At 47.7% G+C, this 23,186-nt stretch overlaps 1 protein-coding gene across 1 annotated transcript in view; it reads left to right on the forward strand.

Annotated features, from left to right (window-relative positions):
* The first annotated feature begins 5,885 nt into the window (after positions 1–5,885).
* LOC126525589 (ornithine decarboxylase-like) overlaps positions 5,886–23,186 on the forward strand; it is a 41,017-nt gene continuing 23,716 nt past the window's right edge. Inside the window, exon 1 of the mRNA XM_050173519.3 lies at positions 5,886–6,277. The gene's annotated coding sequence lies outside the window, so the exon portion shown is untranslated. The remainder of the gene's footprint in view (positions 6,278–23,186) is intronic.

Raw genomic sequence — 23,186 nt, forward strand, 5'->3', positions numbered from 1 at the left:
TGTAATCGAAGCCTTGCTACGGGTAGGCAACGCGTAGTTAAGACTCCAGAGAAGCACCACGAATACGAGGGGCGGTCAAGGGAAAAGGAAACGGCAATACGAACAGCGGCGGCGTGCTGCCAAGAGAGAGAGAGAGAGGAAATGGGAAAGGCAGGGAGACTAACGGGAGAGGAAGATCCGGTTTGCTACCCTACGCTGGGGAGAGAGGGGAGGGGGAGGTAAAGTGACAACAAAGTAAGAACTAAAGGAGCACAGACATACAATCACAGTCGGTCACTGTCGCCGCATGCTGTCACCACACATCACAGTAGCACTTGCAGCACTATAAACATCTGTTGAGGCTACAGTCACTTGTCCAATTCTGTTGCCCTCAAATATTGCAACAGTGCCCTCGTCGCCTTCCGCAGGCGTGCTGCTAAATTTAGCATTGCTCCCATTACTCTAAAGCAATATAGCATTTCATGCCCCGCTCAGCAGTTGTAGTGGTGGTTTTCAACAGTTTCGCTGGACATCCACGTTCGCTGGGCCGGGATGGCGAGTCAATTTTTTTTTTTTTTCACTTCGTTTCTCCACGTATCATTACGCTCTTGCGAACTTTCTTTTTTTTTCTCCTTTGTTGATTGTTTAGCTTGTTTAACTGATGCCCTCGTGTCGAGGCCGCATAATGGCTGACGCCATACCACAGCGGCGACTCTTCGCCGCCCTTGGTCTCTTTTCATTCACTCATCACTCTGTCGTTGCTGATACACTTCAGCTCACCGCAGGCTCAGTCCCCTCCCGTGCACTCGTACCTGGGCCCCGATAACGTTTTCGCGCCGTTTTGCCCACCTAAACAGCAAACGATACGCTCGCGTTAACCTGGCAGCGCTCTCTGTAAAGGATATACTTGCGTGACAGCGTGAAACTCAACCATAGGGTCAATCGTTAGTACTTCACGCGGTTGGCGAGTGGTTAGAGCTTGCGGTCATCGACCTCATAACTAGAGATACTCGGAAACAAAAACATGCGCTCTTCCTCGCGCTTTTTTTTTTTTTATACTCAACGCGCAGGACATTGTTCTTCGGTGAATGCCGGCAACGTGACGAAGCAAGTTCACTTTCCTCCATAGCTGCAAGAACTTTTATGTTGATCCGTCGGCATTCTGCAGTGCTTTTACCCTGCGCTACCCTTTTCCACGAATCCGAAATTTTGGAGCAGATACAAATGAATCCTGCACCTCGCTTTCCGGCACAGAACGCTAGAAATAACCCCAATCGTATTTTTTTTTTTTTTTTAGGGAGCCGTCTAACATCTGTTAATCCGTAAACTCAACTATAACACAATGTCTTGGCATGAACTCTGCGATAAAGAATGACAACCGACAACAAAACGGTCAGACAACTTTTGTTCGATGCCAAATGAAAGTATCTCATTTCGTTCTGTGCGCACACTGACGTGACCGATACCGGATGATGCTCGAAAAGCACCGAGGAATTCCACATGTGTAGGAGTGCTTATAAGTCTCCTACGCTTGTTGGGAGAACATGTAGAAACTATATACTTGTAGCTCTCCTACGTGGAGTGGAGGAGTATAAATTGGAGCGAGTTTGAGACAGTTTTGTCGTGAGTGAGCACGTCAACCTACGGTTTACTACGTAGTTTCACTTATATCCAATGTATGCATACGCAGGAAGTCTTGTTCATCCCAGTCACTGACTCTACATATTGTAGTTGCTAAGTGGCAACGGCGTTTTCTTGCTGAGAGAGAGAGAGAAAGAAAGAGACAGGACTCATCCAAACGGCACGTGTTTAATCACGTGCCCATGTCTAATCGAACAGCGAGCCCATCAACATGCCGGCTTTTAGTGCGGAACGGACGAAACGATAAATCCTATCCTCGTCTGTCATAAGGATGAAAGACGTTCATGGAGGACGAATATACAGGGTATTTAAACACTCGGTGCGACAGGCAATAAAACAAAATTGAAAGTGTTCGCTGAAAGACCCTGTAGCAGCGAGGCCTCTAGAAAAAAGAAAAACGAAAAAAGCATGCAGGGACTGATATGTTAGGAAAATTGCATTCTTCATGACATTTATGTAGATTTGCTTGTTGAGATATAGGGAAAGCAGCTCATAGCTTGTTCTGAACAATAAGTGTGCATTATATATATATATATATATATATATATATATATATATATATATATATATATATATATATATATATATATATATATATATATATATATATATATATATATATATATATATATATATATATATATATATATATATATATATATATATATATATATATGTATATGCGAATACGAATACGGGAACTTTGTATCTCTCGACTGTATGAACAAAAAATTGACTGGGAATACATCTGGGACACATTATGAATAGAGAATACACTTAAAGCCGGTGAAATTAAGGACTGAGAGTTGTTTTTTTTTTTCAGACGACGAGCAATGTTTACTTGAACAGTCATTATTTCCCTACAGACATAAATTTTGTGCTGCCGGTGCGATGTCGCTGCAACAAGATTAACCATATTTAACTAGCGCTAAGATAGACACACGCGCAGGAAGTAGGGACGAGGCACAAGCGCTACCAACTGTTCATTAACAGAAAGTGTTTACACGCACACATATCGGAGAAGCTTGTCTCTTTCCTGCTACTCCACAACGGGGGTAAAAGGTTACGGGTGGACAGGGAAAGAAAGAGGCACAGAAATGAGGTGAAGAAGCAAAACAACACTGAATGTCGGTGACCAGTCCAGTGCACGATTTATACATAGCGCGTACACAGGGCCTACACATGCACGACACGGGCTGCCTTCGGCTTAGATTGCAGGCCGATAGAGTTATACGGCGTCCGTCGTCCACACACGAATTTACCCCACATGCAAGGTACGCGATCAGAAATAAAAGCGCATTGTATACATACACTCGGTACCGGGATGATGCACACGGCATCAAAACGGTGAGTTGGGCCAGTTGGTGAGCATTCACAGTAAACGTTCGTAACAGCGCAACGCTACACACGGACAAAAGGAACGTGCCGTGTCATCGTTTTTACCTTCCTTTTGTCCGTGTCTTTGCGCTGCGCTGTTACGAACCTTTACAATGATGTCGCGTTGCATTTAGGCATTCGTGAAACGGGCTGTGGAAAACGCATTTGCGCGCTTTTATATAGCAGCAAGGCAGCAGCTGGAGAGCTTCGAGTACTGAACCGCAAACATTTTACCGCGAGATATGGGCGCGTTGTGAACCACTTATCTGGAACACTCGTCTCCTGTCACAGTGTATGCGGGGATACAGCTTCGAAAGCTTATTGGGGACAGTTGACAGCAGCGCTGGTGTTCGTCATCCCTTCCTGCGTGCGTGCGTGTGCTTTAGCCCTAATTACCCTCAACGGTTATGCAATACCAACTAGCCAAACATACAGCCCTTCTTAACCACGTCTATAGTTTCGTTACTTCGAACAATTTTCTCCTGTCTGTTTTGAGCCAAGTAGAGAGAGAGAGACGGAGAGAGAGAAAGGCGAAGGAAGGACAGAGAGGTTAACCAGAGAATATCTCTGGTTGGCTAACCTGTACCGGGGGAGGGAGAAATGGATGCGATAGATGAGGAGAAACACATACACACACACACGCACACACACACACACACACACGCACACACGCACACACACACACACACACACACACACACACACAATACCCGAACTTTTTCTTTGGGTGCTGTCCATGGCGAAGCCTGCGAACACGTCACATAGTGTTGCACAGTGTCAACGTCCCACTAATGCATTCCACGTCACATAGTGTGCAGTCACACTTAGTCACAAAGTCCGGCGTCTTTTTATATAACTCAGCAGTGCCTTCATAGCGGCTCACGCCGAGCAAGCAGACATAATAAAATGCGTTGGCGTTAGAATGAAACCACAGGGCAGTTAATCACCAACACTCTGCGATAAATTAGTCTAATGCGGTTCTGCTACAACGACGGATCTTCAAAAAAATAAAATAAAGAGAAGAAGACGGGCACCACGTTTTTCAGGAAAATTAGTTGTTACTTCGCGGGCGATATCGATCTAATAACAGTTTAATGCGCACTATACTGTGTACACGTCCTGGAACGTGCGTGTCTGGAATATGCGAGCCAAAACAAGGAAGGCTAGAGACGGTCTCGGTGTTTCGAGGCGGACAAACAAAAATTTGCTCCGAGACGCATCGTCGCGCGCCTTTGCGAACACAGCCAAGAGACATGAAAGAATGTCCACGCAAAACAACAGATAGATGTTAATCAAAAGTCTACAAACCTGTGCGAGGTTGTCCAAACCAGTTTATTCTCTTATTTGGTATCTCTGTTTTACAGCGAAGCTGTTAGCCTCTAGTTGGTCGGGATTTGTCGTGCCCATCAGCTAAAAAAAAAAAAAAAGAAATAGAACCCAGTAAAAGTGCATATCTCTTTTAGGATCAGGCATACAACACACAGCTCAGTATTCATTTCAATAAAGAAAATCACAATACAGGCGTCAAAACAGCACAAGGCGCCTGTGAACAATGCGAGGCGCGTTCTTTCTCCCCTCCTGCGTTGCATAAGCTACTCCAATGGGAAAGGGGCCACAGTAGCATACGAATCAGTGAGTGACGTCACGAAACTTCATATATGAAAGGGAGACCTGCCTAGCAACTCACTCAGTTCATTGCAAGGCCGCTATGGGTAGACCACGCAAATACTCCCGAAGAGCAGCGTGAATACGATGGGCGTGGAAGAGTGCAACATCGTAATGCTCAACAACGGTGTCGTGGTAAGACTAGGAAGAATAATAAAACATTTCATGTCCCAATCGACGGCATCTGTGTGGTTTTCTAACCGCTTCGCAGGGTTGGGAAGGCGAGTCATTTTTTTTTCTTCGCTTTTCGTAACAATAAGAGGATCATGATTCCCGCACAATCACGGCATTGTGCTATGTTTCCGCAACGCAACCGAGTTTGGGAACTGCAGTTTGCTTCGGCAGCTCGACGATTATTTATTTTGATAGCTTCAGATGTATAGCGGGAATCTTTACAACCAATAAAATGAACTTGCAACTCGAATGTGCAACAATGATGTGCTTGAAAATTTTGTGCCGGTAAAGTCAAATAAGTGCAATAAACGTAGTCAGAAGGACGTCCGAATCCACAAGCACGAATATCAGACAGTTCCATGTACTACCCATCATTGTCGTGGTGGCTGAACGACAGTAGCGCCAGATTTCGCTCTAGTGATTTTAGTACGAAACTCTATGCAGGCACCTATGCGCGCCAGCGTCTATCCCAACGATCCCCGCAAATACTCGATGACGAGTCATCAACGTGTGGTCAACGATCGCAATCTTTCTCAATGGGAGCGACCGATGATGTGAGTCACGCGGTTGCGACCGTGTACCCGTACTGACTCGGGCGCTTGCGCAATGACGATGGTAAGAGTGGCGACGGGTGAGAGACCCGAGTGGGTGGAGGCGGGGACGACGTCGACGTTGAGAGCTCGTCGGTATCACCGTACGCAGCCTACCGAACAGGCGCGTGAGCGAGAACAGAAAAACCGATAAGGCTTATCAGACGTTCTGAGCAGCAGTAGCCGCAGCCGATGTCTATCGGAAGGACCTCGATCCTGTGAAACTGTTCTCTTTCTCTCTCTCTTTCGCAAGCGAGCCACCGGCTTCCACCGGTCTGTAACAGATAGTAAAGAAGGCGCGGAATTACCAAGAAAGCGCACGCCTAGTTTTTTTTCCCAACCCTCGTACCCAGCGGTGACTCAGCTCAAAAAAGAACGAGAGAGAGAGAGAGACCGACATAAGGGGCAGAGAGGTCGCGCGGTCACCGTATATAAGGATCCAAGTGCCTCCGGACCCGCAGAGACCCCAGCAGTTCTCTGCGAACTCCGCCAGACAGACGCAGCGGTACGCATCGTTCGTGGACGGGAAGCGAATTCCTGCTGGTTCACCGGCGCCTTTTTCGCGAAAGGCGGTCCTTCTGTCCGTTTCCTGGCCACGCACGTGAATGATCCATACGGTCCCCAAGCGACAGTGGGAAGCCTCTGGTCAGAGCTGGGCCCCCGGCGTCTCCTGCGCGCTCCTGCCGAGGCGCTGACACACTGAACCGGGGCCCGTCAGCCTGCTGCCCGTCAGCGGTTCAGGTCAACGGCTCTGGTTCATTGAAAACGGCTCACCCGATCTACGAGAAGGAGGCTCGAGACCTCCCTGAGACAACGTTTCCTCGAGGAAGGACGCCTGCGGGGAACTAGCGGTGAGTCCGATCGGCGCGTGAACTGTGGCACTTGCGGGAGAGCTCGCGCGCGACAGCAGGTCCTTCCACGTCCTCGATGTGACGTAATATGATGCCAAGTGGCTGCAGCGACGGCCTAGTGGCGTAGCCTAATAGCAGCAGCACCAGCAGCAGTAGTAGTAATCGTAAGGCTGAACCTTACGTTATATAACGAAACAAAATGCAGAGAGAATGCGATGCCGAAAATTCTGTCCAGGGTCCTGTTGGCTGCCTGCGCCAACGCCGCTCCAATGCAGCCAGCCAATCTCACTTGGCGATCAAGTGTTGCGGCTGTCGTCAGCCATTAGTGGTGAAGTGAGATGGTCGGTACGTTTTCGGGTGGGGGGAGGGGGGGGTTGGATGGGCCGGTCCACAGTGCTAGAGCATGCGCGGCGTGTCCACCACAGAGGACACATCTGGTTGCGAGGATGGTGCTGTGCTGGCAGGTGTGACGTTGTGGTATACTTCGTTGGGTATAACGCTTGACGAGCGATTGCGCCTTGTTTCTGGTGAGCTGTGCGTGTACATAGTTGTGCGAAGATGTGTCTGCTCGTTGCGGTATAATTGGTAGGACTTGGAGAATCGGGTGAATTCTATGCGTACTGGAGTACGTAGGGCCAGGGTTGAAGAGAGCCCGATGTAATGCTTCGTGGGTGAACGCGGTCCTTCGTTTCCCATTGTCCACGACAGTAAATTACATAAGAGGCACCGTTCCAGTTCATTGTGCCACCAGAACTTCCGGCGGGCACAAGCTCCTAGCGACTCCCTTCGAGGTACTCGACTTTACTTTGGTTTAACACATGGCTGTCCCGTCCTGCTCAGACATACAAAATGAACTTGAAGTGAGAAATCGTGGCCTTTGTAAGAGTTCATGTAGCGACGTCCCATGCAACGTTCAAGTTCTTCGCACGCGCCTACAATTTCAGCCCGTCACAGTCGCCGGACGCCTTAGGCCCAGGTCGTCTTAAATCGCGGTTCTCTCTGGATCTCGTCGGAGGTGGAGTCGCTGACCTAGCTCAGTATGGCGTATGTTTTTCATCTAATAGTCAGAGTGCAAAGTATCTTAAGACTTAAGTTTTGTAACGACGTCTACGCATGCCCAGCGGAAAACGGGAGCAACTTGTGCGGATCACGCGTAGTGCCCACGATGAAGTGCTAAAAAAGAAGAAAAGAAAACGTGTTCATAAGAAACACTCCGCAATTGATTGCATACCGTATGGGTTTTCTTGCAGATAAATTCCTATTGGGCGTCTTTAATGTGCACTGCGGCCAGAGTTGCTACCGAAGATATCCTGCACATTATATGTTGCACATCCCCTTCAATCTTTCTCGGAATTAATTAGGAGGCGATTACGCAACGTAAATTACGTAACACTGCGGATCTGATGTCAGATTCGCGAAAGCGGTCACGAAACTGCGCAAGGCCTGTGCACTTCAATCCATTCATGCTATATTGCCCGACTGCATTAACCTTCATAAATATTATCTCTATGAAATGTATGAAAGAGGTGCCGCTTCTCGTGCCTAACGTTGAACAAAACAAAACATATTGTCTTGTCACGTTCGTAGCACATGCTACATAGTAATAAAAACCAACTTGAAATGCGATTGTTTCCCTGAGCTATGTTCAGGTTACAGGAGGATATGTATCCTCCACTCCTTGACGCTCTTACATGCAGCGACGACTGAACGCGAAGCGTTATCAGAAATTATCTCTTTGTGAGCACATGATGCCATGGAGTCGTCATTGTGACCGTCCTTCGATTAAACCTTTGGTAACCACTGAGATCGTATCAAGAATGCTGGTAGGACGATAGACAGCGCAGCTGGCGCCTTTTATTCGTGGTCTAGATGATAATCTGAGTGAACAGGCATACTAGAACACCGTCACCACCGATCGTCGGCTCAGAAGGCAGGTGTTTTGTGCTTTCTGAGAACGTCTGGCCTTTGCGAGCGCCTTTGACTCCGTAGTGCTGTCTGTGCACGCCTATCTTTTCTTTCTATTCCCCTTCTCTTTTTTCCCGGCATAGGGTAGCCAACAGGACTCTTGACTGTTTAACATGGGGGGTGGGGGTACCCCCAGCGTAGTAACAGGATGAATACAAATACGACACGATGAGGACGCATCTGCAGTTCTCACAAGTTTACGCCCTCTATATACCTTTCCTTATTTTACTGCAGATATTCGGTCAAGCGGATACACGCTAACTGATAACAGCGCGGAACTTTCGAATGTGTACACGTTCGAAAATGCGCATAGCTCATCTTGGCGATCTCCATAGAACAAACAGCAGCCCTTCGAAAGACGCGTACGCGACATGCGACTTGGACTGCGGCATGTTCTCGTACCATGGCAGTTGGCTCACGAACTGCGTCCCACATAGTCGCTTATATAGCACTCCAGCGTAATACGGGCCTCCATGAGACTAAATAACGTTTGTTGTATTGTGCATTTCGCGCATGAGCATGCATTGACATGTCCGTGCTTTTTTTTTTTATCGCACTCCCTTTCATTGATCTCTCGTTGCCTCACCTGGAGAGGCATGCCGAGCCTGTCGCTATAGGCTAACCTCTTCGGAAGCCATTAAGCTTTCTCTCTCCGAACCGCTCAAAAGAAGTCCTAGCGAGTGCTCGCGAGAGCAATATATATGAACAGTTTTTGATGGCTCCTGACCGGCTACCGGAAGATACCGGTCGAGTCATCTTTCAATTCGCCAAGAGTCGGTGTTCATCGTCGCGTTTTCAGCGAAGCTATTGGGCGGGCCGGTCAAAGCGCGACCGCCACGACGGTCCAGAGACCTTTGCGCTGCCTCCGGCGACGTTGCATGGGGGTGCTCGCGATTCACGGGGTCTGCCCCTAGCGCATCGTTATCGAACGCGCACTCGAACGTTCCCGCCTACGCACTCCAAGTTGCGGCTCGCGGCATACGCGATGACCGGATAACGACCCGACGGGAGGCCGAGGGTCGTTGGCTGCACTCGTCAAGGGAAAAGGACTCGCGTTCGAGGTTGGGGAGAATCGAGAAACCCCATTCTGAATACGCATACGCTGCAAATGAAAACCTGCACTGGTTTCAAAACGCGCACGCGAACATTTCGATGACTTTACCCCGCACATTTTTTTTTTCCCGCTCAGGGTGCTCACTTTGTAATTCAGGTATGTGCTTGGCACACGATATCGGCGACGATGTCTCATCGGTGGTGGCCTTCGTGTATGTGGTCATCTCCCCAATCGAAGGCTGAAAATTGCACGCGCATACTCACGCACAATTAAGCGCAAAGGCAAATACAAGCACGCACACACGCACACACGCGCGCATTTGCTAAGCGTCTGCCTAACTATGAATGGTGCCTGCGTGGAGCAATGCTTCAAGACGGAACGCGGTAAATCCATCAATTAACGTTCCCGCTCATAGGTGGCTGCCTGCACGTTTGCTGCTATCGGCCGGGGCTATTAAATGCCGATATTCCCAGCGCATGCTACGCACGACGAGCGCAATCGTGTTTTCAACGGAAATGAGCACGAAAACAAGCCTCTCAATCTTCGCAGGGAAAATCCGGTCGTTCACGGAGAGAGACAGATATATTACGTACTTGTTATCTCTGGTGCGTTTTTTCTTTTTCTTTCTTTTTTTTTTTTTTGCTGTTCATGTAGTTAAGATTCCTCCAGTAGCGCATTCGTGGGCAAAATTTTGCTTTTTTAATTCTTTTTTTTTTGTCTGCGTAATCAAAAATAATTTGCGGATAGCGACCGAGTCAATTGTTAGCTTATCTAGCCTGTGTACAACGGTCACCTATAGCGCCTGAACTTCTACGTATCGCGCCACCTATTTTCCTGCGTTGACTACTTTGTGACTCACCGACGCGCGAATACACGCACGGTCACTGCTTGCACTTCAAGAAATGTGATTTAACACTCGAACCTACCCTGGCATCGCTGCCCGTTAAAGTATATAAAGCTCCGGTTGTCAAAATAATTTCGCCCGCCGCGGTAGTTTAGTCAATATGGCGTCCTGCTGCTGGTCGTAGGTACGACTACCTGTCGTCGGGGCGGCGCATTGCGATGCGGTTGGAAAGTAACGAAAGCTCGCACGCCAAACCTTGGTCGCACGTTAAAAAATTCTGCGTCCTTCCGGTGTGGCGTCTCTCGTGCAGCCACCCTGTTACCATGTCTATGTTGATCGACCGATGGACCTATTAGTCGATAATCTCCGCAATCTTAGTTGCAGCCTCTGCATTACTTTGGGGCGTTAAACTCCGTTACGTAACGTAGCGTCACGTAACGTAGCGTCACGTAACGTAGCGTCACGTAACGTAACGTAGCGAGCCACGTAACATCACGTCAAGTCAGTGAGTCGATCGATCAACCAATGACCTGAAACCACACCACACCAGTCAATGCGCTGATGGCACGTTTCTCTCCAGTGTCATCAGTGCCCTGAGGTAACTGTCAACAGAGCCCTGACGTGCTCCCCTTCACCCACCGACTCCGTAATCACGAGCGTCGTTGGCGTTGCTTCCCCGCGCAGCGACCGCTTTGCATGTTTACAGCGTACCCAGTGGCGGCTCGTCGTAACGATGCCATTCGGCTATCAGCCGCTGCTCCGTATGCATGCGAGCTTTTTACCATTAAATACAATGACGGAAAGGAGGCGTCCTTCTGCGCCTCCTTTCCCACGTCATCAGTCTACTGCGCATGCGCTGAGTAATTCACTAGTTGTGCGCAGCGTTAGCTAGCCCACCGGTGAACGCGCGAAGATCCGGAAGATAGGAAGACGCGAGCGCTAAGCCGTTACGGTGCTTTGACCCTGTAACGTGTCATGTAGACTGTACCTAACAGAACGCGTCGATGGGCTCGTTGGTGCATGCTTGCAGGTTTAACAATCGCACGCCTTAGATGGAAAAAAAAGGAAGAATATACCCTAAATGAAGTATCCAACCTTTCGGGTGTGTCTTGACCCCAAACAATAAGCGTCTTGGGACTTGCGTTTCCTTTCTTGAAAACTCTTGCGCTCGATACTTTTCTGTCAAGAATGTCACGACACGCTGACAACACGCGCGCTGTTCGTGAACTGAAAGTATTAGGCGTGCAGTGTGTAGGTAAAGCAAGGACACGCACGATAGATTTCGAATCTTGTTGCGGAACGAAAATACGCCCCAAAGAGTGCGAACTTCTTTTTTTTTTCGAGCTACTGTAGCACTTTCTCCCGTCTATAACATGAGCGCTCGTTGAACTTGCATTCATCGTAGCCTATAATAGCGTTTTTGACACGATGGAGTGAAATTTCAGTTGCGGATAGCTCGCGGAAAACCAAATACTAATTAATTACTATACTAAATAGATTTTAACTCAAGTAACATTGCATTTCTTGTACAACTGTACTCTTTATAACTAGAAGTAAGGGTGAACAGTCTTTATAATTATTCTTGACATGGAACTGTGTTTAGGCATTAAAAGCTATTTCCTTACCATGGGAAGATTAGCCACTTCTTGAAGGATACAGTAACACTTTTTATTAACCTTATTACGGTTACGATGACACGCTGTATATCGATCGAAAGCTAGATAATTGCACTATCTAAATATTTTACTCTTAAAAAGAAATGTTAGGGCCCAATATGTAATACTGGCGAAAAAAGAAATTCATTCAGAAATTGATAAAATATTTGCACTGTTGCGTTGATAACATAAAAAGAAGAAACAAATAAAAGAACATTGAAATATACAAAATGCTTTCACATCAATTGCCTATAACACGTGAAAGTTTCAAGGTTCTAGGTCATATAAGGAACACGAGTTATAAAAAACATTGCCCTCGTGGAAACTGCGTTGTGGTTGTGGGAGTCGTCTTCGTCCGAACTGAAATCTGACCAACTCCATTCGTCCTCGCAGTCACAGCTGATACATCCATCCATCCAATCACTCGAGGATGCAACGTAATCGGGAAAACGACGTCGTTCGCTCGAAGGCACGGCGACCGAAGCGTCTGCCATCTTCGAGATCAAAGGATACGAACCACGCTCTTTGTACCGATTTATGTAGCGCCGTTAAAACTCGCCTCGGCTGGGGAAAAACACGGACAAACTACTCGAACTACTCGAGAAACGAAACTTTAGTGCTTAGACAATAAACCAGATGGCTCGGCAAGTTCGTAGGAGCGCCGGTATAGTCTTAAACTTTCTAGCAGCGCGCGTGAGACCTGTATGACACGTGCCTATGTGCGTATGTAAGGAAGAGTTACGGTTAAGCTACCATCATTACGTCTGCTAAGACAATCCAAAAGCGGCCTCACCGCTTGTCAGCACGGAAAATGGTGTGCTTCCTTCGGAGATCCGCGAACGACTACACAATCAGCGTGTTTTTCATTTCCCGCGTGTGTCATGCTCTCTCTAGTGACCTTGTACTCTCGCTTTATTCCTTTATTTTTTGTCCTCACACCTCCCCCCTCTCTCAGCGCAGGGTAGCGGGTCGGGTATCGTGATATGGTTAATTCATTCCCCCCTGTCCCTTTATTGATCTATCTATCTCCGTGTCATATGACGTGTCAAATACGTCATGCAAGCCTCTGGCCTGGCGATATGACACCTTGAACGTTAAAAAAAAAAAAAAAGGAAAATATGGCATACCTCATTTCTGAACCAGACTAGATTGCCGCAGGACCTGTGGCCGCTGAGTGTAAATAGAAATAGTGAAAGTAGGCACAAATAGGCCTGCAAGTATGCGATATTGAAATGGGGATTGCCCACGTCACATTTGGGCGCATCTTGACGAGCGACGCGGAGCCGACTTCCCGCCCTGCAACTGTCAGCCCAGGCGGCGAAGAAACGCGTAACGTCGCCACCGCCGAACCCAGCACCCAAACATGCAGACGACACCGAGCTCTTGCGCGACAGCACGTACGACGTCTCAAAAAGACAGCCGGAGTTCAGCGACGAATGCGCCCTGCAACTCGGTTCCGCGAAAGAACCCCCCCCCCCCCCCCCCCCCCGCAACTTGGTTGCGTGAAAGCAAGTAGGAAGTTCGCGTACGAATACTGGGCGAAAGAGCGAACGAAAACCGTACAGTTTAAATCCTTGTGAAACTACTCGTGAGCAATTGCGTAAAATATTCATCCGTGATGTGACGTCAGGTGAACGTCGAGCTGTACTGAAATGTCTCGAGTATGTTGTTCCCGTCTGCTCTCCAGAAAATGGTCACTGATTTGATGGAGAAAATTTTTTCGTCACAGACGACAATGGAAATTCGGGATGCAGCAGGCACCATTGACATGACATGACATTGTTCTATTCAGCAACACTGCAGACGAATTGCAAGAAATGATTGAGGACCTTAACAGGGAGAGTGTAAGAGTGGGGTTCAAGATTAATATGCAGAACACAAAGATAATGATCAATAACCGGACAAAGGAACAAGAGTTCAGGATCGTCAGTCAGCGTCTAGAGTCTGTCAAGGAGTATGTTTCCCTAGGTCAATTACTCACAGGGGACCCTGACCATGAGAAGGAAACTTACGGAAGAATAAAAATGGGTTGGAGCGCATTCCGCAGACATTGTCAGATCCTGACTGAAAGCTTACCATTATCATCAAAAAGAAAGGTGTACATTCAATTCATTCTACCGGTGCTGACATATGGGGCAGAAACTTGGAGTCTGACAAAGAAGCTCGAAAACAAGTTAAGGACCGCGCAAAGAGCGATGGAACGAAGAATGTTAGGCACAGCGTTAAGAGACAGGAATAAAACGATGTGGATCAGAGAGCAAACAAAGATAGCCGATATTCTAATTGACATTAAGAGAAAGGAATGGAGCTGGGCAGGTCATGTAATGCGTAGGTTAGATAACCGGCGGACCATTAGGGCTACAGAATGGGTGCCAAGAGAACGGAAGCGCAGTCTAGGAAGGCAGAAGACTATAGGTGGTGGGATGAAATTACGAAATTCGCAGGCGCTAGCTGGAATTGGTTGGCACGGGGCAGGGGTAATTGGAGGTCTCGGGGAGAGGCCTTCTTTCTGCAGTGGACATAACATAGGCCGCTGTTGATGATGAACACAAATACGTGTCATGTAACTACGCATAACCTACATCTCGAATCAAATAAACAGAATGGACAAATTATCCGCGCCGAGCGAACGTCCGAATTCAGCCCTGTCGTCTCGCAAAGCAATGTGCAGAATTACGGCGGCACGGAGAACGCGGTCGTCCGGCTTGACAGCCGGAAGCTGAAGAAAGACGTATACGACGCCGCAGTACTGCTTGGCCCTGAAAACGGTTGAGTACAGCACGGGACACGCCGCATGATGCGCCGTCGTAACGGACGTTGTAACGGCGTTGTAACGGTCGTGTAACGGCGTCGTAAAAGAACGAATCACCGCGAGAACTTTCGCCGCATGGCCGGACTGCGTTGTCGCACACGCGGGAGGCACATGCCCGCGTCATGCTGCCGCGTACACAAACGAGCTGGACACGTTCGTTTACTGCATTTTCCTTGTGTATTGCCGTTGTGGCGCCTTCAATATCACTTTTTCTTTCCGCAGTGTTTGTATGCGGTTCGTCTTACAAGTACTTTTTAAAGAAGAGGCACAGAACACTATTTAATGTGTACAACGCTAAACTACATCCGCTATATAAAACAATAAGTTACGCTTTAAAACCAAAGCGAGATGCAAGAAAGGGACATGTGTTAGATTTTCGTAATAAAAAGCGTCGCTTTGTACACCCTCAAGCCACGGGGTGATGTCTGCTTGCCAGCGCTGCGAAGATCTATGCGCCGTCACAAATGTGGACATTTCACGCGCCTTGCTTAAGAAATCGAAGCCCTTATTGCTGAAAAAAAAATGCGCCGATCTGTTTATGGCATTGCCAGCTGCATCGTGCGTGAATAACACAGGTACATCTAATGGTTCCTGGGCAGTGTGGTCATCATAATCATCAGACTGCAAAAAAAAACCTCGACGAGCTCCTCAAACAATGTGTCTGTGGGGTCGCTGATACATGTCCCCACGTGATCGCCGACGTTGCCACAGCTGTTTCTAGGCCCCTAGAAACATCATTTGCTTCTAATGTATATCTAGCGCCAGTCGCCTCCTGAATATCTTTGCCACCCCACTCTTCAGCTGCGCAATATGCCGCCAGAAACCCCAAGAAAAGTTGGGGTTCACCGGTTTGTGTTGTGGGTTTCTTCAATAGTTTATAGTTATTTACATTTATTTTCTTGCACTGGGTGTACGCGAAGCTAACCAAATGTTCACGCAGTGTTCCTCATGTCCTAATATTCGACTAAACCGTGTTCGTCTAAGCGGGTATGTACTGCATGCACAGTCTAAATTTTCTCTGCAACGATATTCACTTAATTTCCGCAGCAGCGAAGTCATACTTGGTATAATAGGCGGGCACCGCGAGTTTTTGTTTCTTGCGCCGTGAATCAAACAGCAGACGAACAATCGCTCAGCCATTTGCAACCTTTCTGACCACGCGTACGCGAATGCACATTTTGATCTGCGCAGTAAATAATCAGAATACTTTTCCCAAATTTAGTTATTTGATCAGCGCCGGCGTCAAAAATGACGCGGCCGGAGCCAACAATTATGGCGCCGGAGCCGGTCACAAAAAAAAAAGAGACATTTTTCGCATGCGCCCACACACCTATTCCAGAACGAAGTTGTTGCAGGAAGATTAACGAATGAAGGAACCAGCTAACAGCAACAACGGGCGCACGGCCGATGTGATCTACGGCTGTAATAACTAGAATATAAAGGGCAAAAGCAAACATAAGGCTACAACATCCGTCGCCTTGAGCCCGTAAGCTTGCACACAATAAGGCAGCAATGCAGACGTTTAATGCAGCAAGTTATTTGCGCCGCGTTTGTACACGATACACCGAGGGTCGGGAGAACGCCGACAGCTGCAACAGGTGCCGGCCCGAACTGATGCAGTACGAGCACCGTATCACGGTTCAAGCAAAAATACATAAATGCAACGATATGAGCTCCACTGTGGACTATTTCACCAACAAAAAGAAGCGCTCCGCCATGCGCGGTCGCTTCTCGGCACGGACTCGCACCTGGTGCACCAGAAGCAAGAGCGAACACACAGATAACAATATTTAAGCGGCAGTCGTTCGGCTCGTGCAAAACTTCGTAAAAAGGCCTGCAGCAACGCGCTTCACGACTGCATCAAACAAACCATATTTTCACTCGATGGTAGAAAGCTTTAGCAAGCAGATAGACAGTCTTCAGATGGCGGGGTGTCCGAAGCAGCTTCTAATATTCGTGGCGGAATCGGTTCTAAAAAGGTTGAAAAAGAAACTACAGGACAGAGAAGCAGCATTAGAACGCAACAGAAAAGAAAAAGATAACTGTGATACCCTCGGTTAGCGCATAATTTGAAAAATATAGGAAAACGCGCCAACGTGAAAGTTGCAGTTTCCGCTCCTAAAAAACTTTCCCCAGTGTGTTCCAAAGTAAACAAAACAGCGAGGAACCCACAGGCCTGCTCCACAGGGCACTAAAACCGCTATGTAAATTGTATTGAGGCTGTTGTATATTCGGTACCGCTATCCTGCGGAAGGAAATATGTGGGGCAAACGGGTAGATGCATAAATGAGAAATTAAACGAGCATAACTACAACGCACACAACGTGATCAGTGGCCACCTAAGTCTCCACTGCAAGAATTGTGGTTGAGTTCCATTCTTTAGGAGCAAATATTATAGCAAGAAACAAAGAAAAAAGAACAAGAGTAATAACTGAAGCCGCGGAAATAGCACGCCTAAAAAAATTGCTTAGTATGCCTTCTCTGCTCGTTTCCCAAAAAAAGAGCTCGATTTTGTTACTCACGGATAATACAGCACGTGCTTGCGACGTAAGTCGATGATGTATGTCGACTAGAGAAGGGATAACTGTAACATGTTATGTTAGACTTATTTTCCTTCCTACATTTTTTTTTTGTCTTTCAAGGTGTGCCTGCGCGTGTGCGTGTGCGCATGAATGAAATCAGTCGTAAGTCAGCGTGTTCGTCCTTTGTTCGTCTTGTGCACCGCCACTGTTGCGCTGTCCCCGTACTTTCGCACCATGAACTAGCTAGCCCAAGCCACAACCGTAGCAAACCCAAATGATGGCAAGGCATTCTTCTTTTGAATAGTTGGCGACCGGCTATAGCGTAAGCAATGACCCTTTCAAATTTGTCTTTTCTGTGGACTAGGACGGCGCCGAGGTCTATAGGCTACTTTCGTCGCGGTGTGGATTTCGATGTCGGCGTCTTCATCAAAATGGGATAGTACAGGCCAATCATTTCTAAACGGCGCTAAAAATAAGAATAAAGAAAAAAGAATGAATAACGGACAAGGAAGAACATAGGACCAGCGCTGACCGTTTTTTTTTTTTTTTTAAGCGGTTTAAAAATGAATCATCCGTACCAACTATAGGTCTCGCCCAAACCCTCCTGAGTTGACCGGTGGTGACCGACGGACGCGCCACTGGTGGCGGCCTTGCGCAGAACACGCGGGAGAGGAACCTGGCGCGCGCCGTAGTTTATTGTGTCGTTGATCGTGCTTCTCTCTCTTATTCACGTTTTCAGAGCACGATAGGCAACACCATTCGCACGTGTGGGGTGGCCAAAGCTTCAGGGAATGTCGAAGAAGAATTGTTGCAGGGTGGGGGGCTCAAATACCGGTGAAAACGTGCCGGCGGTACGGTTCTAATAATTCTCGGCAAAGCCTCATCAGCGGGAGCAACGGTAGCAAAAATGGATCGTCGCTTCGAAGGGAAATTTCTTGTTCTCATCCTTTCCTTTGTCTCGTCGGTGTTTTTTTCCACTCGATCATAGACGCGTGAGCAACGAAGTTCGTCTGCAGTGCAGCATGATGTTTAAAGGCATTTCGTTAAAGTTCGGAATGCTGTTTGCCGCTTATATTGTTTTCCGCTTCTTTACCGCGTTGCGCTAGCTAGGCAGCACGACTGCACGAGCGCATTGCGTTGTATGTTAAAGCTACTGAAGTTTGCAAGAACTGAAATTGTTGGTTTCATGTGGCGCGGTAAATCCTCGCACCAGCTGTCGCGCACTTCATGTTTTTACATCTATTTTATGCGTGGCTTTCCACATGTTTAACTGTTGCTAGTTGCTCCATGCATAACTCTTGTCGATTCTTTTGAGCTGCGAAGTTTTCACCCTGCCTTGTTTGTAAAGGGTATAAATCACGCTGTGTCCTATCGGAATGATACCAAGGAAGTGCTTCTTTAACAGCTTTATTCTTTTCGCCGGAGGGCATCTTAGATATTGTTTGCATTTTTGGAAATGTGTTTAGAAAATAGGTAGTTCAGGGCGATAATTGCTAATAGCTGCTGCATATGGTATTTTTGTTCCATTTCTCGCTGAAAAGTTCGCGTCCCGTTTGGGAACTCATCACACCTCGATGCTGCCTGAGCAAACTTACCACGCCGAGTCATTTGTTTGTTTCACAACGTAGTCCCTTCTTGCATGTGAGTTTTGTACTCAACTGAATTCTTTCTTATACTTACGCTGCAGACGACTAAACCGGGCCTTGCCGCCAGCGCTCATCTACTTTGACTGGCGCTGCTCTGCCTTTAAATATATCATGTGGCACCTCTCTCTAATAATATAGAAAGTACTGAAATGTTAGTCAGTGTTTAGCTTTGTACGTTTCCAAGCAGCTCCCTTGAGGAATTTAAAATTGCTCAAACTGCAGCGGGAACGGTAGTTCATCGGCGTATGCAGCAGAATTGCATCGACGGTACAGCACTAACACGCGCTTTTATTAACCCGTGTATTTGGTGACTTCGTTGGCTAGTGTACGCGTTTCCATGAATAAATTTGCAATTACTCTTCTTGAGGCGGCTTCGACTGCACTTATTCGGCGATGTCACATGTATTCATCGGCAGAAAAATCACAGCGGCATATGCAGAGATTGCACCGTGCGGATTTGTTTGATATAAGTCTGCACTAACGACGGCTGCTTATTGTTCATGTACAGAAGCAGCATTGCGGCAAGGGTAGAATAAAAAAAACCGTCGCGAGATCGCATCACTCAACAAAATTTATCGGCTAGTGAACATGAGCTCCACGTCATGTAAATGGGGTTCATGGCGTTTGTCTGCGGGACACACCTTGCACGTATGTGGACCATGTTGTCCCAAACACCGGTAACATCGTGTTCATACCCGCTCGCACAGAGGTCAGTATCTTCCCTACAGCTGTCACCGCAGAAGAAGCAGCCTGGCACCCGAACAAAGGAGAAATCGCAGCCGCGAACTTCAGCCATCATTGCTGCAAAGGGTTGTCGTCTGCTACTGCTCCCACGTGTACTGTTGGAAGCGTCCGCTAGGTGGCTTTCAGTGGCGCCTCTATAGGCAGTGCACGAGGCGTCCGCCTAAGCTGACCGTGGAAATTCCCGCCGGCGAAGACAACGACATTATCCAAGTAGACGAGACAGGTCTGCCACTTCAACCCTAATAACACCTGTCCATCACACGCTGGGACGGTGTAGCTTCCGGTCCAATGCGTCGTCTATCCATGGGAGAGGGTATAAATACTTCTACGAGGGGGGGGGGGGGGGCGATCTTGTTTAGCCGACGATAATCCACGCAGAACGAAGCGCAGTGCTCCGTCCTTTTTCTTTACCGAGACGACAGGAGACGCCCATTTCATTGACTTGTTGCCTAATGGCTTCTCGGTCGCGCGTCGATACTCAGAACGGGCTCGGACGAAGGAGCCGAGTGCATTCTCACACACGAAGGAAAGCACACGAAGGAAAAAACGCTGTCGCCGACACTAGGCAGACCGAAATAGGTGACGCGTCGGCCAAGTGTGAGCGAGCCTTTAGCAACTGGTGTTTGTCGAATCCTCGATAACGTAGAAAACCAGTCTTTGTATAGTCGGAAAATACTTCTAATTTTCCCTTTATTAATTACCTCTGTCTGCCTTGCGGGTTCCCGCAGAACTATTACGTCAAACTGTGGCTTTTGCTTCGAGTTGTTGACAAGTTCGACTTCGCCCTGCCGTCTGCTAGCCGCCTGGTTAGCTCAGATGGTAGAGCGGCTGCCCCGGAAAGGAGGTGGTCCCGGGCTCGAGACTCGGACCAGGACGAATTTTTCCTCAACTGCGAGGCTTTTCTTTCGAGGAACCCATATGGGTTTCCTTTGTAGCAATTGCTACGACTGGGTGGACCACTCATTTTCCCTTTATTAATTACTTCTCTACACCTTGCGGGTTTCCGCAGAACGATTACGGCAAACTTTTGAGCTGTTGCTGCTTACTCAAGGAGACACTCGGATTGATGTCAACGGCAGGTTCGGGAACTATGGCCGTCCGGGTAAATGCGGCAGAATCCGAGAGGACAATCGCATTCCTGATTTCCACAATTTCGTCGACATATGCGATCGTCGTGCCCCTGCCGAGGTGTTTGTGCTCCTGGCTGAAGTTCGTCACCAACACTTTCGCTTTTCCTCCCCGCTTTCGAGCGATTCCTCTTGCAACGCAGAGTGCGTGGTCTAGCACTTGTGGGCCACGGAACAGCGGCGTCAACGGGCTCGGGCGCAGAAAAAGGAAGCTGACGGCCGACGACGCCTGCTTCCTTTTCCAGGCAATTTGTGAGCCGGTGGGCCCCCGGAGAAAAACAAGTGCACGTCTCAATTATATATAAATTTTTTTTAAGGGACAAATGCACGTAGGAAAAAATAATAGGACTTTACTGACGTTTCGGCCAGGGTCGGAGCTTCATCAAGAGTGCGATTGGAAACACAGAGAGTGCAATTTATACATCTTTCTCTCTAAAAAAGGAAATAAGTGAGAGAGAGGTATATATATGTAATGGCTACATTACAGAGACACTAAAGGCAAATAATAAGCCAAGCTAAAGCGATAGATTAGTGCTCGACAATCTCTAAGGTGTCAATATTATCACGAACAGAGCCTCAATAATCGAGAACTTGAGGTAAACGCGGAACAAGATTTGAGGCTCCTGCGGGACATTCAAGCATTTGCCCGATGACGAAAGCACTTTTCAGTTAAATTCTGTCACTATTGCTCAACTACTCGCTGCAAAAGACATCCCTGTGTTGTATTATAAGATGAAATAAAATGCTACTTGTCCCGTTCTATTTCATTTTTAGGAAAAAGAACTCATCGCAATTGCCGTTGACAACGACGCGTGCGGTCGAATGGTTTTGTTTCCGCTCGACTCAGCGCCGCCCACGCTTTCGCGTTTCAGCACTTTCCAGATGGCGTAGTGCTGGGCTGGTTTTCGAAACTCGCACAAACTGCAAGTAGCAAAAAATTCAAGTTCCGTTTGATGTCACGGGATGCCCGCATGGTCCACGCCACCTGACGAAAAGGAGCTGCAGCGGCGAATCCACCGCTCTGGATGGATGTTATGAGCGTCCCCTTTGGAACGGGGCGGTGGGTTGCAACCCCAAGCTCTAGCTATTATACTGCCTGATGTCCTACCTAGGTTAAAAAAAGAAAAAAAAAACACTATGAACTCCCTCAACCAAATTTTCTGACCTCCTATTGCGAGCTTTGCTTTTGTACGTCACCGTTTTTTTTTTTTTTTGTCGTTTCCCTACTTTTCTTCCACCAAGCTTCCAATCGCTTCTTACTAATCTCTATTGCGGAAATGTTTACTTTTCCACTGCTCTCGCTGAACCCAATGGCTTCAAGGAGGCCAGTGGTGCCTAAATCGGCCGCTGGGCAGACGTCTTCACATTCTATATATATAGTAAAACATGCTCCATCATTTCCTTAGCTCTCCTGCAGCAAGCACATGCTTCTTCTCCCTTCTTATATCTTGCTTTATAGGTGCGTGTTCTAAGGCATCCCTATCTCGCATCGAAAAGTAATGAGGTCCCCTTTGAGTTATCACAAATTGTTTCATTTCTCTCTCTTGACTCAGTATTGCTGTCTGTTGGGCGCCGTTTTACTCACTGACGGCAGGCTGCAAAGGGTGGTGATGGCGTATGCAACGTCACCACTCCCCGGGGTGGGTGGCTAATTTCGAAAAAAGGCATTCGGACCCTTCAGATCCAATTTTCTCGTAAACTAAGGCTTTTTTTTTTGGCATGAAACAAGCGTTGCGAGGTTTCTGGGATGGTACTTAAACAGTCCGTGTCGACTCAGTATTTGCCTTTAGTGTCCCTTTAAAGAGCATGCGACCCCTAGCATGCCTTTGTTGACATGTCACTCCTCTCCCCTGCATTGGCTGCATCTTTCGTCTTTCCTCCCTCGTGGACACGACTGAATGTGCACCTGCTGACGTGTGGGTTATTCACAAACTGACTGCCTGGTTTGCTTTCCTTTCTTTCTCTTTTTTTCATAACGCCACTGTATGTACGCGCGAGATTGTAAAGTTTGTATTCACGCTTTTGTTTTCTCTCTCTCACTTCTTTCTTTTTTTATTGAAAAAAAGATGTATAAATTGAACTTTGTATGCTTCTAATCGCACTCTTGATGAAGGCCGGACCCCGGCCGAAACGTCAGTAGAGTCCTGTTATTTTTTTCTACGCGCTTTTATTCTTTAAACTATTGCTATTCCGGATCCTGTGGTTATATATATATATATATATGCTACGCGTTCGGCTTCCCGCACTTCACAAACACATTTCTTTTTTTTTTTTTTACGCTTTGACATTTGTTTGTAAAGCGCGAGCGCATTAAAAGTGTGTCGCGGTGCCGGCGTGCAGCCTCGGAGCCCCTTGCGTGCACTGCAGGCAACGTGTTGCGTCTCTCATACTGAGCGCGGTACAGCACACGAGTTCATGCGCGCGCCCTCCTCCCTCATCGTTCTCGCCCTCGTTCGCGCTCTGTCGAACACAAAAAAAAAAAAAAAACCACGCGGCAATCTCGATACGAGAAAAAGGCTCCGCCACCGCTTCGACGCTCG

The sequence above is a fragment of the Dermacentor andersoni genome, chromosome 8, assembly GCF_023375885.2.
Source record: "Dermacentor andersoni chromosome 8, qqDerAnde1_hic_scaffold, whole genome shotgun sequence".
Classification (NCBI taxonomy): Eukaryota; Metazoa; Arthropoda; class Arachnida; order Ixodida; family Ixodidae; genus Dermacentor; species Dermacentor andersoni.